This window comes from Rosa chinensis, chromosome 3 (assembly GCF_002994745.2).
Source record: "Rosa chinensis cultivar Old Blush chromosome 3, RchiOBHm-V2, whole genome shotgun sequence".
In the NCBI taxonomy this organism is placed as follows: Eukaryota; Viridiplantae; Streptophyta; class Magnoliopsida; order Rosales; family Rosaceae; genus Rosa; species Rosa chinensis.
This window is the reverse complement of record NC_037090.1, coordinates 41,524,438-41,541,349: the sequence shown is the minus strand read 5'-3', so window position 1 is coordinate 41,541,349 and position 16,912 is coordinate 41,524,438. Positions and strand designations below refer to the sequence as shown.

Here is a 16,912-nt window from a genome sequence, read left to right as displayed (position 1 = left end):
GTCTCTATGGCCGAAAATGATGTTGAAGACACAACTGTCCCTCCTACCATTACTTCTACCCCTGACCCACAGCTTCCTGGTACTGAAGATCACTCATTTGAGGTATGTCCACCCACTAGTACTAGTAGTAATGAGTCTAATGTTGGGCAATATGTGTTACCAAATAGGACCACTCGGGGTCAATCAGCCAAAAGATATGAACCTACCCTTACTGCCAAATCAAAATACCCAGTAGCCAATTATATGTCCACTAGGAGGTTGTCTAAGTCATATGAATCTTTTGTGAATCAAATATCTGCTGTATCAGTACCTAACAAAGTGCAGGATGCATTGGGGGATCCAAAGTGGAGGAAGGCAATGGAGGAAGAGATGGAGGCGTTGCAAAAGAGCAATACTTAGCAACTTGTGCCTCCACCACAAGGCAAGAAGGCTGTAGGTTGTCGTTGGGTGTTTACCGTGAAGCATAATGCAGATGGATCAGTGAATCGGTACAAAGCACGCCTTGTAGCAAAGGGGTTTACTCAGACGTATGGTATTGACTACGATGAAACGTTTGCTCCTGTTGCCAAGATGAACATTATTCGGGTTCTGCTCTCATTCGCTGCTAGTTTAAACTGGCCACTCCGACAGTTTGATGTCAAGAATGCATTTCTTCATGGAGAGTTAGCCGAGGAAGTGTACATGAGCCTTCCACCTGGGTATGTAGTTGCTTCTCTTGGTGATTTTGTATGCAGATTGAGAAAATCTCTGTATGGTCTTAAACAGTCACCTCGTGCTTGGTTTGGAAGATTTTCACAGTTCATGCGGAAGGTTGGCTACAGACAGAGCAACTCAGACCATACCTTGTTCCTTAAGCATCAACAAGGGAAGGTAACAGCTCTAATTATTTATGTGGATGATATGGTAATCACTGGCAATGATACTGTTGAGATAGATAGACTGCAGAGACAGCTAGGCTCTGAGTTTGAGATGAAGGACTTGGGTGAACTTAAGTACTTCTTAGGAATTGAGGTAGCCAGGGGGAGAGAAGGAATCTATCTGTGCCAGAGGAAGTACGTTCTTGACTTGCTGACAGAGACAGGTTTGTTGGATTGCTGACCTGTTGATACTCCTATTGAGCAGAACCATTGTTTAGCTGAGTATCCAGATTAGGTACCTACTGATCAAGCTCGCTATCAGAGTTTGGTTGGGCGCTTGATTTATTTGGCTCATACTAGACCAGATGTTGCATATGTAGTGAGTGTGGTGAGTCAGTTCATGCATAACCCGAGTGAGAGTCATATGGATGCTGTTATGCGAATTTTGAAGTACTTGAAGTCAGCTCCAGGAAGGGGAGTACTGTTTTCTAAACACAACAACATTCTTGAGGTTTGTGGCTTCACAGATGTAGATTGGGCTGGAAACATTACAGACAGGAGGTCAACATTGGGTTACTTTACCGTTGTGGGAGGTAATTTGGTTACATGGAAGAGTAAGAAACAGAAAGTTGTGGCACGATCTAGTGCTGAGGCTGAGTATAGGGGTATGGCTCACGGAGTGTGTGAATTGTTGTGGCTGAGAAATTTGGTACGTGATTTGGGTTTCAAACTCAAGAGTACCATGCAGTTGTATTGTGACAACAAGGCAGCCATTGACATATCACAGAATCCAGTACAGCATGATCGTACTAAGCATGTGGAGGTTGATCGTCACTTTATAAAGGAGAAGCTAGATGCCAAAATTATTAGTTTTCCTTTTGTTCCAACTGAAGAGCAACTTGCAGATGTACTTACCAAAGGAGTTTCTAGGAAGGCGTTTTATGACTCACTAAGCAAGTTGGGCATGGTTGATGTATATGCGCCAACTTGAGGGGGAGTGTTAGTGTGAGTCATAGTTCCCTATTAGGAATAGACTAACAAGGGAATATATTGTTGTAACTACTTACCTTGTATATGTTGTGTAGTACAGTAGTACATAATAGTTGTAGTACATTGTAGTACGATTGTAATCTGTTTATATTACAGAATGGGTGTAATAAGATATTAGAAAATTCATTCTCAATCTTGTTCTATTTGACTCAACCACCATGGAGGATAGTGAAAATTGTCCAAGATATTCAGAAGATTGCTACTATGTTTTCCTCTATCACCTTCAAGCATGTCTTTAGGGAATTAAATTTTGTTGCAGATGCAATTGCAAATGTAGACCGATCCTTTGATGGTTGCTCTTAGACTAATACAATTCAGAGAAATACATCAAATGCCTTGCTTTTTGATGTTGTATACATTGTTTGCCCCAGGGGCTTTCATATTCTTTTCGCCTAAAAAAAAAAAGTGTTTCATTGTAAGTAAGAGGGTGTGAGTTCGACTCTTGTGGTTATTTAATTATTGGATTAAGTAAAAAAAATAAAAAAGCTCAAATCCTCCTATAATTGTTAAGCTTGGGTTACCCCAAGTGATGAGGAGGCTAACAAGGGAAGCTTCGGTCAGTCAAGTGGCTCAATTTAGTTGGATCTTCGATAGATTCATACAACAACTCATGTTTATGAGGCCAAAGCCCATCAAGAATAAGTGGTCTTTGTCGCTTTTGTTGATCACATCCAAAAATAAATTAAAAATGTTGGACCCTATGACAGGGAAAGAAGAAGAAGAAAAGAAAATCAAATTCCGAATGCTGTGTTCTTGATGACAACTCTAGATTCTACGAACCTCTTCCCGATCGCTCTAGTCGCCTTTTCCCTCCCACCCAGACCTCGACCCCCTAAACTCTCTCTCTTATTTTTAACTGAAATTTTCACCAAAATCAAAACTTTCTTTGAGAAAAACTAGAACTATATATGTTTCGATTTCCAATGGCTCAAATCCGCCTACAATTGTTAAGCTTTTGGGGTTACCCCAAGTGATGAGGAGGGTAATGAGGGAAGCTTTGGTCAGTCAATACTCAATTGGCTCAATTTAGTTCGATCTTCGATAGATTCATACAACAACACAATAACAACCATGTTTATGAGGGCAAAGCTGGTCAAGAATAGATGGCCTTTATCACTTTTGTTGATCACCTACTGTAGATCCATGGAGTTTTATGCATAGAAAATTAACAATGGAAGAAAACCTGGTAGGGCTATTCAAAAATCGCAACTATGGTTGAGGTCCTAAGTTCAAGTTCCCCTTCCCGTAAGATCAAATGGAGAACAGAGTTTTTTGGGGATGCCTCACAAATTTAAACATTATCGAAGAATCGATAAATGTTGCTGTTTAATGATAAGTGCTTAATTTTCTATATTTTTTTTTATCAAATCTCCATATTTATTTAGTTAGTTTCTTGTTTACTTGTGTTTTATATCTTAGTAAATTTTATGACAAAAAGAAGAGAAAATCGAGGAAAATGCGTAATAATGGAGATATCCACTATATTTTGAAGTCATAAATGGAATCTTAACTTACACACTTATTTGCGTCATTGACTTGGACAATTTGTGGCAAAGCCGCAAAAGAACCTATGACGACCTTAGATCAGAAACTCTTGTTTTTTTTTTTTTTTGTTACAAGGAGGGCTAAAAGCTCGAAAAACTAACTAAGTAAGAACAAGTCTCAGTTTGCTTGGCTTTGTGCAAGAGAAGTATGACTTTGAGCTAGGGTGGCCAATATATCATCCATTTGAGACTTCTTTGGTTCTGGTTGTGGTGCTTGCCTATTTTGAAATCCGGGAGGAGGATTTTGTGTAGGATTGGCACCTTCAAATGATTGGGAACTTTGACCAAACCTTTGAGTGTCATGTGGGGCGTAATGCCCAAATTAGAGAGTTAATTGTGGCCTTAACCGACATAATCAATACACCGAAAGGATAATTGGTTTAATAGCCTTAACCGGTACTAAATACGGGACTCGACACATATGGGAAATGCATGCATTTGTGAAATTGGCATCAATATTTGCAAGATAGTTAGTGTGAATCACCCGATACTCCCATGTTCCCATTAATTTGAAATCCGAATTTAATTTCTTGCTTGATAATTAGTTGTTTGCTTTGATTTTAGTTTGCTTTTAATTTAGTGAATTCCCAATTCAAAACTCCCAAACAAAATTCTACATTTCATTGTGCCAATGGCGCCGTTGATAATTTTTTGAGCTATGGTGGCCAATATATTATCCATATGAGACTTCTTTGGTTCCGGTTGTGGTGTTTGCCTATTTTGAAATCCGGGAGGAGGATTTTGTGTAGGATTGGCACCTCCAAATGATTGGGAACTTTGACCAAACCTTTGAGTGTCATGTGGGGCTCCTCCATAAGCATATGTAGCACCAAAAGATGGCCCTTGGCCTTGAGAATTGTAACTAGATGCTTGCTGCCCATAATGATTTTGTCCACCAAATTGTGTGTTCCCATGGCCATGGGGACTAAAAGATGAAGAATTAGGGCCCTGATTCCCTCCATATGAATGAGAACCACCTTAGTGTGTATTAGAGGACCCTCCACCATCTCTCCATGAGAAATTTGGGTGATTACGCCAACCCGGATTATATGTAGTAGAGTAAGAATCATTTCTTGGTGCCCTTTGATAAGAACTAACCTCTTTAACTTGCTCCTCAACAAATTCCGGAAATTGCAAAGCCAAGTGACAATCATGAGTAGAATGATGAGGGGACTCACAAATCAAGTAAAGATGTGAAGTAGTAACACTCTTGACATGTGAAGAAGAAGTACCATTACCCTTTTGCGCTTGAAGAAGCATCTCAAATTTCTTGTCAATCGTTGCTTCAAGCCTCTCAATCTTAGAAGTCATAGCTCCATCATCTCTAGAAACATGAGAAACATCATATAAACCTCTACCACGAGGCTCCATATCAAATCGGCCTCTAGTATCATATGCATGTGAATCTCGGCCTCTAGATGTAGTGTGGTCATCTCTACCTCCTCTTCTCCTTTGATGATTATCCCATTGACTGGATTGGGTAGCCACTCCATCACAAATATCCCAAGCGGCATTAGGACCTTTTTATAGAAAATTTCCACCAGATGCATTGTCCAATCTCCTTCTATCATCAATAATCAACCCATTGTAGAAAGATTCACAAAGAAGCTACTTTGTGAGTCCATGATGAGGGCAACCTAACTCAATATCCTTGAAGCGCTCCCATGCATCATAAAAAGTCTCATTATCCTCTTGAAAGAACTTGGTCAAGCTATCCCGCATATAAGTAGTCCGGTGATGTCGATAATAAGCATTCAAGAAGACTCTTTGCATATTGGCCCAAGAGAGAATAGATCTTGGCTTAAACTTATGAAACCATGTGCGTACTTGATCTTTCAAAGAAAATGGGAGCAATCGAAGCTTCAAACCATCAAAGTTAATCCTCCCAAGTGCATAGTGGAACATATGGCATCAAACTCAATTATATGATCATAGAGCCTCTCACTAGCCATGCCATGGAAAGTAGGTAGAATAGACAACATGTTAGGCTTGATCTCAAAGTTGGCATTTGATAGGAGCATTTTAATGCGACGTTTTAACTGTTATTTCCCTACATTTCTTGCGTTATTTCCTTATTAAAACTCTGTTTAGGGAAGTTTCCATTCTTTGATTGGGAAAGTTCCTAATTGTAGAAAGTTTCCGTTTTATGGTTTCTATTTTCCATTTTTAGAAAGTTTCCATTTTAGTTTAGGAAAGTTTCCATTTCTTATTTTAGAAAGCTTCTATTTTCAGGTCTTTGGAATAAATAAGCTAAATTGAGTTCATAAATGGAAAGAGAAGCTTCATGAAGATGACATGGCAAGGAGAGATTCAAGGAAGAGTTTTTAAAAAAAGGAAAATACATTTTCCTTGGGAATTAAATTTGCCGTGAAATACCTAGATGAAAACAAGGTGACAACGTGGGAATTAAGGTGATTGATTGAGAATTTCACGTGGAATAAATCAAAGAAGATTTTCTTGGGAGATTTTTATGGAAAGAAATATTGTTGGAGGAGTAAATTGGTGTGATTGCCAACGTGAAAATCAGAAATAATCAAGGAGATGACGGAAAGAGAGATTCAAGGGAGATATTTATGGAAGGAAAATATGTGTGCACCAAGGAAAAGCTCAAAAGGCGTCCAGATTCATCCCTAAATTCCCTAAAGGAATGTTGGCCGAAATTCATGAAGAAAATCAGAATAATTTCAAGGAAATTCGGCAATTAAATATTAGGGAGGTATTTTAGAGAATTATGATTGGTTGGAACACATCACAAGGCTTACTTGGCATTCTATGATTGGTTGGACCACATCACAAGCTTACTTGGCGAATTATCATTGGTTGAAGCTATGTGGAAAATTCTGATTGCTTTGTGAACCCTAGCCGTGCTCCTATATATACCCACCTCTTTGACGTTGAGAAGGGCCTCTCCATACAATTTACACTTTAGAAAAAAAATCAGAAAATCTTCTTAGCATAGCCGTGAGTTTCTCCATCCTCTAGTCATCTCCACGAGTTCAAGCAAGGCCAAGGGAGAAGAAGCACAGCCGTGAGCATCCATCATCCATCTCCAACCTTGAAGCTTGCTTTCGAGATTCAAGAGACCACCACATCAATCGTTCATCACCATCTCCATCTCACGGTGTAATCTGATTCTCCTTTGTAACCTTTGCTTTGAATTTCGTTGGTTTTGTTCTAGTTGACATATGTGTTTGAACAATTGTTAAATTCTGGAATTTTTATGATTAATTGAGAATTTTCAGATTCATATTATTGTTCTTCGAAGGTTGCTTATGTGGGTTTGTTTAATTAAATTTGCGTTATAGATAACTTTTGTATTTTAATCTTATGTGGTTGCAAACACTTAGGGTTTCGATATAATTGGTGCTAGGTTTAAGAACATGAAATCGACTTTTCGTTTTGTGTGAACTTGAATCAAAGTAGTAAAGGTTTTGGACAAAGATCGAATTTAATTAAAGAGGATTGCAATTAGGTGGATTTTTCCATAACTAAGTTGTACACTTGAGTTGATAGCCTTTCTTTATGCGTAATGCGTTAAACATGACATGATTGACTAGCTTTCTAGGGTTTGATTGCATGTTTGATAGGATTAATCTAGGTGCTTTCGCTTAGGTTAATTAGCATTGAAAAGTAAAATATGGGAAATCATTTGCTTTCGAATGTTTCACATGATCAACTCTTTTCTCATGACTTAGATGAACAATATTAGGGTTTGAGTCAATTTTAATCATATGTTTCGGTTTTGATCTTTGTTCTCTCATTCCATTTGTATTTTTATGTTTTTGCATTTTAATTGTTTTGTTAACTTAGTTTTATTTTCGAAAAACCAAAAACAAAATCCCCCATTTTCGTAAATATGTATATATTTTGTTATATCTTTGTAAATATTATACTTTGTTTGCTGATGATTGTCTAATTTTTTGCAAGGCCACTAAAAGGGCTGCAAAACATATTCTTAAAGTTCTTACTACTTTTTCTCTGGCTTCTGGACAACTTATTAAATTTCACAAGTCCTCACTTTACTTTTCTCCTAAGGTTCCTTGTAGTCTCAAGTTAGATATTGTCAACATTCTTAGTATCCAGTAGTAATCTACTATTGGTAAGTACTTAGGAATACATAATGTTATCTTTTGGAAACACCCTGATAATGCCAAAGAATTGTTACTAAAAATCTCAAATAAGCTAGTAGGATGGAAGAAAGGCACACTCTATAGAGCTGTTAGAATGGCTCTTATTAAATCTAACATTTCTGGTATGCCTAACAATGTCATGTCCTGTTTTAAATGGCCACAGAAAATCACCAACAGTATAGACAAGCAAGCAAGAACTTTCTTCTAGGGATCAAGTACAAAATTCCCTCTAGTTGCTTGGGATACAGTTTGCACTTCCAAAAGTATAGGGGACTTGGTATTAGGCCTAGTGCCTTCTTTAACAATGCAGCCATTGCAAAATTGGCTTGGAAAATAATCACAGACCATGACAATTGGTGGTCTCAAATTGTAAGAAGGAAATATTTTTAAAATGTCTCTTTCTTTCAGGTTAAGAAGAAGCAATCGAATTCTCTTGCTTGGAAAGGAACTTGTATGCAAAACAGCTCATACTTAAATGTATGAGATGAATTGTTGGCAATGGTAAGTCCATAAACTTCTAGACATTTAATTGAGTTTTTGATTATCCTCTCTTTGATATTATTCCTGACCAGTTAATCGATCTAAATGAAACAATAGCTGACTATCTAGATCAGGAAGATGAATTTGTTAATGGTGTTTGGAATAGAGCTAAAATTTTAAACTATCTAGACCATATTGTTGTCAACAAGATTACTGGTATTCCTATCCCTTACACAGATCAGGAAGATGAATTTGTTTGGGGACCTTCTTCCAATGATCAATTTACTAACTTCGGTTTTCAAGACCGACTCTTTCAACCGCTCAGACATCCATCCTAGTCTGCAACTTGGCTGTAGCTTGATAATATGGAAAAACACAACAATATTGAGTTTCTAAGTAAGCTCTGGAAGCTCAATCTTCCTCTGAAAATTAAAATATTTGGTTGGCTTTTATTGAGAGTGAGATTGAAAACAAGAGATCGACTTTCCAGGTTTGGTTACATTGATGATAATTCCTGTCCACTGTGTGATAATGATAATGAAACTGCTAATCATTTGTTTGGATATTGTGATTTTGCCAATGAAGTTTGGAGACTTGCTCGATCAAGTTCAGATCTCAAAATAATTGAGAGGAATGCTATTTAAAGGTCTTTCAAGAGCTGTTTTTTAATCAACCATATGATAGTGGGAAGTTTGTTAAGATGCTAATAATCTGTTAGCAAATTTGCGTCATTGACTTGGACAATTTGTGGCAAAGCCGCAAAAGAACCTATGACGACCTTAGATCAGAAACTCTTGTTTTTTTTTTTTTTGTTACAAGGAGGGCTAAAAGCTCGAAAAACTAACTAAGTAAGAACAAGTCTCAGTTTGCTTGGCTTTGTGCAAGAGAAGTATGACTTTGAGCTAGGGTGGCCAATATATCATCCATTTGAGACTTCTTTGGTTCTGGTTGTGGTGCTTGCCTATTTTGAAATCCGGGAGGAGGATTTTGTGTAGGATTGGCACCTTCAAATGATTGGGAACTTTGACCAAACCTTTGAGTGTCATGTGGGGCGTAATGCCCAAATTAGAGAGTTAATTGTGGCCTTAACCGACATAATCAATACACCGAAAGGATAATTGGTTTAATAGCCTTAACCGGTACTAAATACGGGACTCGACACATATGGGAAATGCATGCATTTGTGAAATTGGCATCAATATTTGCAAGATAGTTAGTGTGAATCACCCGATACTCCCATGTTCCCATTAATTTGAAATCCGAATTTAATTTCTTGCTTGATAATTAGTTGTTTGCTTTGATTTTAGTTTGCTTTTAATTTAGTGAATTCCCAATTCAAAACTCCCAAACAAAATTCTACATTTCATTGTGCCAATGGCGCCGTTGATAATTTTTGAGCTATGGTGGCCAATATATTATCCATATGAGACTTCTTTGGTTCCGGTTGTGGTGTTTGCCTATTTTGAAATCCGGGAGGAGGATTTTGTGTAGGATTGGCACCTCCAAATGATTGGGAACTTTGACCAAACCTTTGAGTGTCATGTGGGGCTCCTCCATAAGCATATGTAGCACCAAAAGATGGCCCTTGGCCTTGAGAATTGTAACTAGATGCTTGCTGCCCATAATGATTTTGTCCACCAAATTGTGTGTTCCCATGGCCATGGGGACTAAAAGATGAAGAATTAGGGCCCTGATTCCCTCCATATGAATGAGAACCACCTTAGTGTGTATTAGAGGACCCTCCACCATCTCTCCATGAGAAATTTGGGTGATTACGCCAACCCGGATTATATGTAGTAGAGTAAGAATCATTTCTTGGTGCCCTTTGATAAGAACTAACCTCTTTAACTTGCTCCTCAACAAATTCCGGAAATTGCAAAGCCAAGTGACAATCATGAGTAGAATGATGAGGGGACTCACAAATCAAGTAAAGATGTGAAGTAGTAACACTCTTGACATGTGAAGAAGAAGTACCATTACCCTTTTGCGCTTGAAGAAGCATCTCAAATTTCTTGTCAATCGTTGCTTCAAGCCTCTCAATCTTAGAAGTCATAGCTCCATCATCTCTAGAAACATGAGAAACATCATATAAACCTCTACCACGAGGCTCCATATCAAATCGGCCTCTAGTATCATATGCATGTGAATCTCGGCCTCTAGATGTAGTGTGGTCATCTCTACCTCCTCTTCTCCTTTGATGATTATCCCATTGACTGGATTGGGTAGCCACTCCATCACAAATATCCCAAGCGGCATTAGGACCTTTTTATAGAAAATTTCCACCAGATGCATTGTCCAATCTCCTTCTATCATCAATAATCAACCCATTGTAGAAAGATTCACAAAGAAGCTACTTTGTGAGTCCATGATGAGGGCAACCTAACTCAATATCCTTGAAGCGCTCCCATGCATCATAAAAAGTCTCATTATCCTCTTGAAAGAACTTGGTCAAGCTATCCCGCATATAAGTAGTCCGGTGATGTCGATAATAAGCATTCAAGAAGACTCTTTGCATATTGGCCCAAGAGAGAATAGATCTTGGCTTAAACTTATGAAACCATGTGCGTACTTGATCTTTCAAAGAAAATGGGAGCAATCGAAGCTTCAAACCATCAAAGTTAATCCTCCCAAGTGCATAGTGGAACATATGGCATCAAACTCAATTATATGATCATAGAGCCTCTCACTAGCCATGCCATGGAAAGTAGGTAGAATAGACAACATGTTAGGCTTGATCTCAAAGTTGGCATTTGATAGGAGCATTTTAATGCGACGTTTTAACTGTTATTTCCCTACATTTCTTGCGTTATTTCCTTATTAAAACTCTGTTTAGGGAAGTTTCCATTCTTTGATTGGGAAAGTTCCTAATTGTAGAAAGTTTCCGTTTTATGGTTTCTATTTTCCATTTTTAGAAAGTTTCCATTTTAGTTTAGGAAAGTTTCCATTTCTTATTTTAGAAAGCTTCTATTTTCAGGTCTTTGGAATAAATAAGCTGAATTGAGTTCATAAATGGAAAGAGAAGCTTCATGAAGATGACATGGCAAGGAGAGATTCAAGGAAGAGTTTTTAAAAAAAAGGAAAATACATTTTCCTTGGGAATTAAATTTGCCGTGAAATACCTAGAGGAAAACAAGGTGACAACGTGGGAATTAAGGTGATTGATTGAGAATTTCACGTGGAATAAATCAAAGGAGATTTTCTTGGGAGATTTTTATGGAAAGAAATATTGTTGGAGGAGTAAATTGGTGTGATTGCCAACGTGAAAATCAGAAATAATCAAGGAGATGACGGAAAGAGAGATTCAAGGGAGATATTTATGGAAGGAAAATATGTGTGCACCAAGGAAAAGCTCAAAAGGCGTCCAGATTCATCCCTAAATTCCCTAAAGGAATGTTGGCCGAAATTCATGAAGAAAATCAGAATAATTTCAAGGAAATTCGGCAATTAAATATTAGGGAGGTATTTTAGAGAATTATGATTGGTTGGAACACATCACAAGGCTTACTTGGCATTCTATGATTGGTTGGACCACATCACAAGCTTACTTGGCGAATTATCATTGGTTGAAGCTATGTGGAAAATTCTGATTGCTTTGTGAACCCTAGCCGTGCTCCTATATATACCCACCTCTTTGACGTTGAGAAGGGCCTCTCCATACAATTTACACTTTAGAAAAAAAATCAGAAAATCTTCTTAGCATAGCCGTGAGTTTCTCCATCCTCTAGTCATCTCCACGAGTTCAAGCAAGGCCAAGGGAGAAGAAGCACAGCCGTGAGCATCCATCATCCATCTCCAACCTTGAAGCTTGCTTTCGAGATTCAAGAGACCACCACATCAATCGTTCATCACCATCTCCATCTCACGGTGTAATCTGATTCTCCTTTGTAACCTTTGCTTTGAATTTCGTTGGTTTTGTTCTAGTTGACATATGTGTTTGAACAATTGTTAAATTCTGGAATTTTTATGATTAATTGAGAATTTTCAGATTCATATTATTGTTCTTCGAAGGTTGCTTATGTGGGTTTGTTTAATTAAATTTGCGTTATAGATAACTTTTGTATTTTAATCTTATGTGGTTGCAAACACTTAGGGTTTCGATATAATTGGTGCTAGGTTTAAGAACATGAAATCGACTTTTCGTTTTGTGTAAACTTGAATCAAAGTAGTAAAGGTTTTGGACAAAGATCGAATTTAATTAAAGAGGATTGCAATTAGGTGGATTTTTCCATAACTAAGTTGTACACTTGAGTTGATAGCCTTTCTTTATGCGTAATGCGTTAAACATGACATGATTGACTAGCTTTCTAGGGTTTGATTGCATGTTTGATAGGATTAATCTAGGTGCTTTCGCTTAGGTTAATTAGCATTGAAAAGTAAAATATGGGAAATCATTTGCTTTCGAATGTTTCACATGATCAACTCTTTTCTCATGACTTAGATGAACAATATTAGGGTTTGAGTCAATTTTAATCATATGTTTCGGTTTTGATCTTTGTTCTCTCATTCCATTTGTATTTTTATGTTTTTGCATTTTAATTGTTTTGTTAACTTAGTTTTATTTTCGAAAAACCAAAAACAAAATCCCCCATTTTCGTAAATATGTATATATTTTGTTATATCTTTGTAAATATTATACTTTGTTTGCTGATGATTGTCTAATTTTTTGCAAGGCCACTAAAAGGGCTGCAAAACATATTCTTAAAGTTCTTACTACTTTTTCTCTGGCTTCTGGACAACTTATTAAATTTCACAAGTCCTCACTTTACTTTTCTCCTAAGGTTCCTTGTAGTCTCAAGTTAGATATTGTCAACATTCTTAGTATCCAGTAGTAATCTACTATTGGTAAGTACTTAGGAATACATAATGTTATCTTTTGGAAACACCCTGATAATGCCAAAGAATTGTTACTAAAAATCTCAAATAAGCTAGTAGGATGGAAGAAAGGCACACTCTATAGAGCTGTTAGAATGGCTCTTATTAAATCTAACATTTCTGGTATGCCTAACAATGTCATGTCCTGTTTTAAATGGCCACAGAAAATCACCAACAGTATAGACAAGCAAGCAAGAACTTTCTTCTAGGGATCAAGTACAAAATTCCCTCTAGTTGCTTGGGATACAGTTTGCACTTCCAAAAGTATAGGGGGACTTGGTATTAGGCCTAGTGCCTTCTTTAACAATGCAGCCATTGCAAAATTGGCTTGGAAAATAATCACAGACCATGACAATTGGTGGTCTCAAATTGTAAGAAGGAAATATTTTTAAAATGTCTCTTTCTTTCAGGTTAAGAAGAAGCAATCGAATTCTCTTGCTTGGAAAGGAACTTGTATGCAAAACAGCTCATACTTAAATGTATGAGATGAATTGTTGGCAATGGTAAGTCCATAAACTTCTAGACATTTAATTGAGTTTTTGATTATCCTCTCTTTGATATTATTCCTGACCAGTTAATCGATCTAAATGAAACAATAGCTGACTATCTAGATCAGGAAGATGAATTTGTTAATGGTGTTTGGAATAGAGCTAAAATTTTAAACTATCTAGACCATATTGTTGTCAACAAGATTACTGGTATTCCTATCCCTTACACAGATCAGGAAGATGAATTTGTTTGGGGACCTTCTTCCAATGATCAATTTACTAACTTCGGTTTTCAAGACCGACTCTTTCAACCGCTCAGACATCCATCCTAGTCTGCAACTTGGCTGTAGCTTGATAATATGGAAAAACACAACAATATTGAGTTTCTAAGTAAGCTCTGGAAGCTCAATCTTCCTCTGAAAATTAAAATATTTGGTTGGCTTTTATTGAGAGTGAGATTGAAAACAAGAGATCGACTTTCCAGGTTTGGTTACATTGATGATAATTCCTGTCCACTGTGTGATAATGATAATGAAACTGCTAATCATTTGTTTGGATATTGTGATTTTGCCAATGAAGTTTGGAGACTTGCTCGATCAAGTTCAGATCTCAAAATAATTGAGAGGAATGCTATTTAAAGGTCTTTCAAGAGCTGTTTTTTAATCAACCATATGATAGTGGGAAGTTTGTTAAGATGCTAATAATCTGTTAGCAAATTTGCGTCATTGACTTGGACAATTTGTGGCAAAGCCGCAAAAGAACCTATGACGACCTTAGATCAGAAACTCTTGTTTTTTTTTTTTTGTTACAAGGAGGGCTAAAAGCTCGAAAAACTAACTAAGTAAGAACAAGTCTCAGTTTGCTTGGCTTTGTGCAAGAGAAGTATGACTTTGAGCTAGGGTGGCCAATATATCATCCATTTGAGACTTCTTTGGTTCTGGTTGTGGTGCTTGCCTATTTTGAAATCCGGGAGGAGGATTTTGTGTAGGATTGGCACCTTCAAATGATTGGGAACTTTGACCAAACCTTTGAGTGTCATGTGGGGCGTAATGCCCAAATTAGAGAGTTAATTGTGGCCTTAACCGACATAATCAATACACCGAAAGGATAATTGGTTTAATAGCCTTAACCGGTACTAAATACGGGACTCGACACATATGGGAAATGCATGCATTTGTGAAATTGGCATCAATATTTGCAAGATAGTTAGTGTGAATCACCCGATACTCCCATGTTCCCATTAATTTGAAATCCGAATTTAATTTCTTGCTTGATAATTAGTTGTTTGCTTTGATTTTAGTTTGCTTTTAATTTAGTGAATTCCCAATTCAAAACTCCCAAACAAAATTCTACATTTCATTGTGCCAATGGCGCCGTTGATAATTTTTTGAGCTATGGTGGCCAATATATTATCCATATGAGACTTCTTTGGTTCCGGTTGTGGTGTTTGCCTATTTTGAAATCCAGGAGGAGGATTTTGTGTAGGATTGGCACCTCCAAATGATTGGGAACTTTGACCAAACCTTTGAGTGTCATGTGGGGCTCCTCCATAAGCATATGTAGCACCAAAAGATGGCCCTTGGCCTTGAGAATTGTAACTAGATGCTTGCTGCCCATAATGATTTTGTCCACCAAATTGTGTGTTCCCATGGCCATGGGGACTAAAAGATGAAGAATTAGGGCCCTGATTCCCTCCATATGAATGAGAACCACCTTAGTGTGTATTAGAGGACCCTCCACCATCTCTCCATGAGAAATTTGGGTGATTACGCCAACCCGGATTATATGTAGTAGAGTAAGAATCATTTCTTGGTGCCCTTTGATAAGAACTAACCTCTTTAACTTGCTCCTCAACAAATTCCGGAAATTGCAAAGCCAAGTGACAATCATGAGTAGAATGATGAGGGGACTCACAAATCAAGTAAAGATGTGAAGTAGTAACACTCTTGACATGTGAAGAAGAAGTACCATTACCCTTTTGCGCTTGAAGAAGCATCTCAAATTTCTTGTCAATCGTTGCTTCAAGCCTCTCAATCTTAGAAGTCATAGCTCCATCATCTCTAGAAACATGAGAAACATCATATAAACCTCTACCACGAGGCTCCATATCAAATCGGCCTCTAGTATCATATGCATGTGAATCTCGGCCTCTAGATGTAGTGTGGTCATCTCTACCTCCTCTTCTCCTTTGATGATTATCCCATTGACTGGATTGGGTAGCCACTCCATCACAAATATCCCAAGCGGCATTAGGACCTTTTTATAGAAAATTTCCACCAGATGCATTGTCCAATCTCCTTCTATCATCAATAATCAACCCATTGTAGAAAGATTCACAAAGAAGCTACTTTGTGAGTCCATGATGAGGGCAACCTAACTCAATATCCTTGAAGCGCTCCCATGCATCATAAAAAGTCTCATTATCCTCTTGAAAGAACTTGGTCAAGCTATCCCGCATATAAGTAGTCCGGTGATGTCGATAATAAGCATTCAAGAAGACTCTTTGCATATTGGCCCAAGAGAGAATAGATCTTGGCTTAAACTTATGAAACCATGTGCGTACTTGATCTTTCAAAGAAAATGGGAGCAATCGAAGCTTCAAACCATCAAAGTTAATCCTCCCAAGTGCATAGTGGAACATATGGCATCAAACTCAATTATATGATCATAGAGCCTCTCACTAGCCATGCCATGGAAAGTAGGTAGAATAGACAACATGTTAGGCTTGATCTCAAAGTTGGCATTTGATAGGAGCATTTTAATGCGACGTTTTAACTGTTATTTCCCTACATTTCTTGCGTTATTTCCTTATTAAAACTCTGTTTAGGGAAGTTTCCATTCTTTGATTGGGAAAGTTCCTAATTGTAGAAAGTTTCCGTTTTATGGTTTCTATTTTCCATTTTTAGAAAGTTTCCATTTTAGTTTAGGAAAGTTTCCATTTCTTATTTTAGAAAGCTTCTATTTTCAGGTCTTTGGAATAAATAAGCTGAATTGAGTTCATAAATGGAAAGAGAAGCTTCATGAAGATGACATGGCAAGGAGAGATTCAAGGAAGAGTTTTTAAAAAAAAGGAAAATACATTTTCCTTGGGAATTAAATTTGCCGTGAAATACCTAGAGGAAAACAAGGTGACAACGTGGGAATTAAGGTGATTGATTGAGAATTTCACGTGGAATAAATCAAAGGAGATTTTCTTGGGAGATTTTTATGGAAAGAAATATTGTTGGAGGAGTAAATTGGTGTGATTGCCAACGTGAAAATCAGAAATAATCAAGGAGATGACGGAAAGAGAGATTCAAGGGAGATATTTATGGAAGGAAAATATGTGTGCACCAAGGAAAAGCTCAAAAGGCGTCCAGATTCATCCCTAAATTCCCTAAAGGAATGTTGGCCGAAATTCATGAAGAAAATCAGAATAATTTCAAGGAAATTCGGCAATTAAATATTAGGGAGGTATTTTAGAGAATTATGATTGGTTGGAACACATCACA

General features: G+C 37.4%; 3 pseudogenes; all 3 read left to right on the top strand.

Annotated features, from left to right (window-relative positions):
• The first annotated feature begins 5,069 nt into the window (after nucleotides 1-5,069).
• Nucleotides 5,070-5,182, top strand: LOC112195578 (annotated as a pseudogene).
• A 5,239-nt stretch (nucleotides 5,183-10,421) lies between these two features.
• Nucleotides 10,422-10,534, top strand: LOC112195576 (annotated as a pseudogene).
• A 5,241-nt stretch (nucleotides 10,535-15,775) lies between these two features.
• LOC112195575 lies at nucleotides 15,776-15,888 on the top strand (annotated as a pseudogene).
• Nucleotides 15,889-16,912: the final 1,024 nt, after the last annotated feature.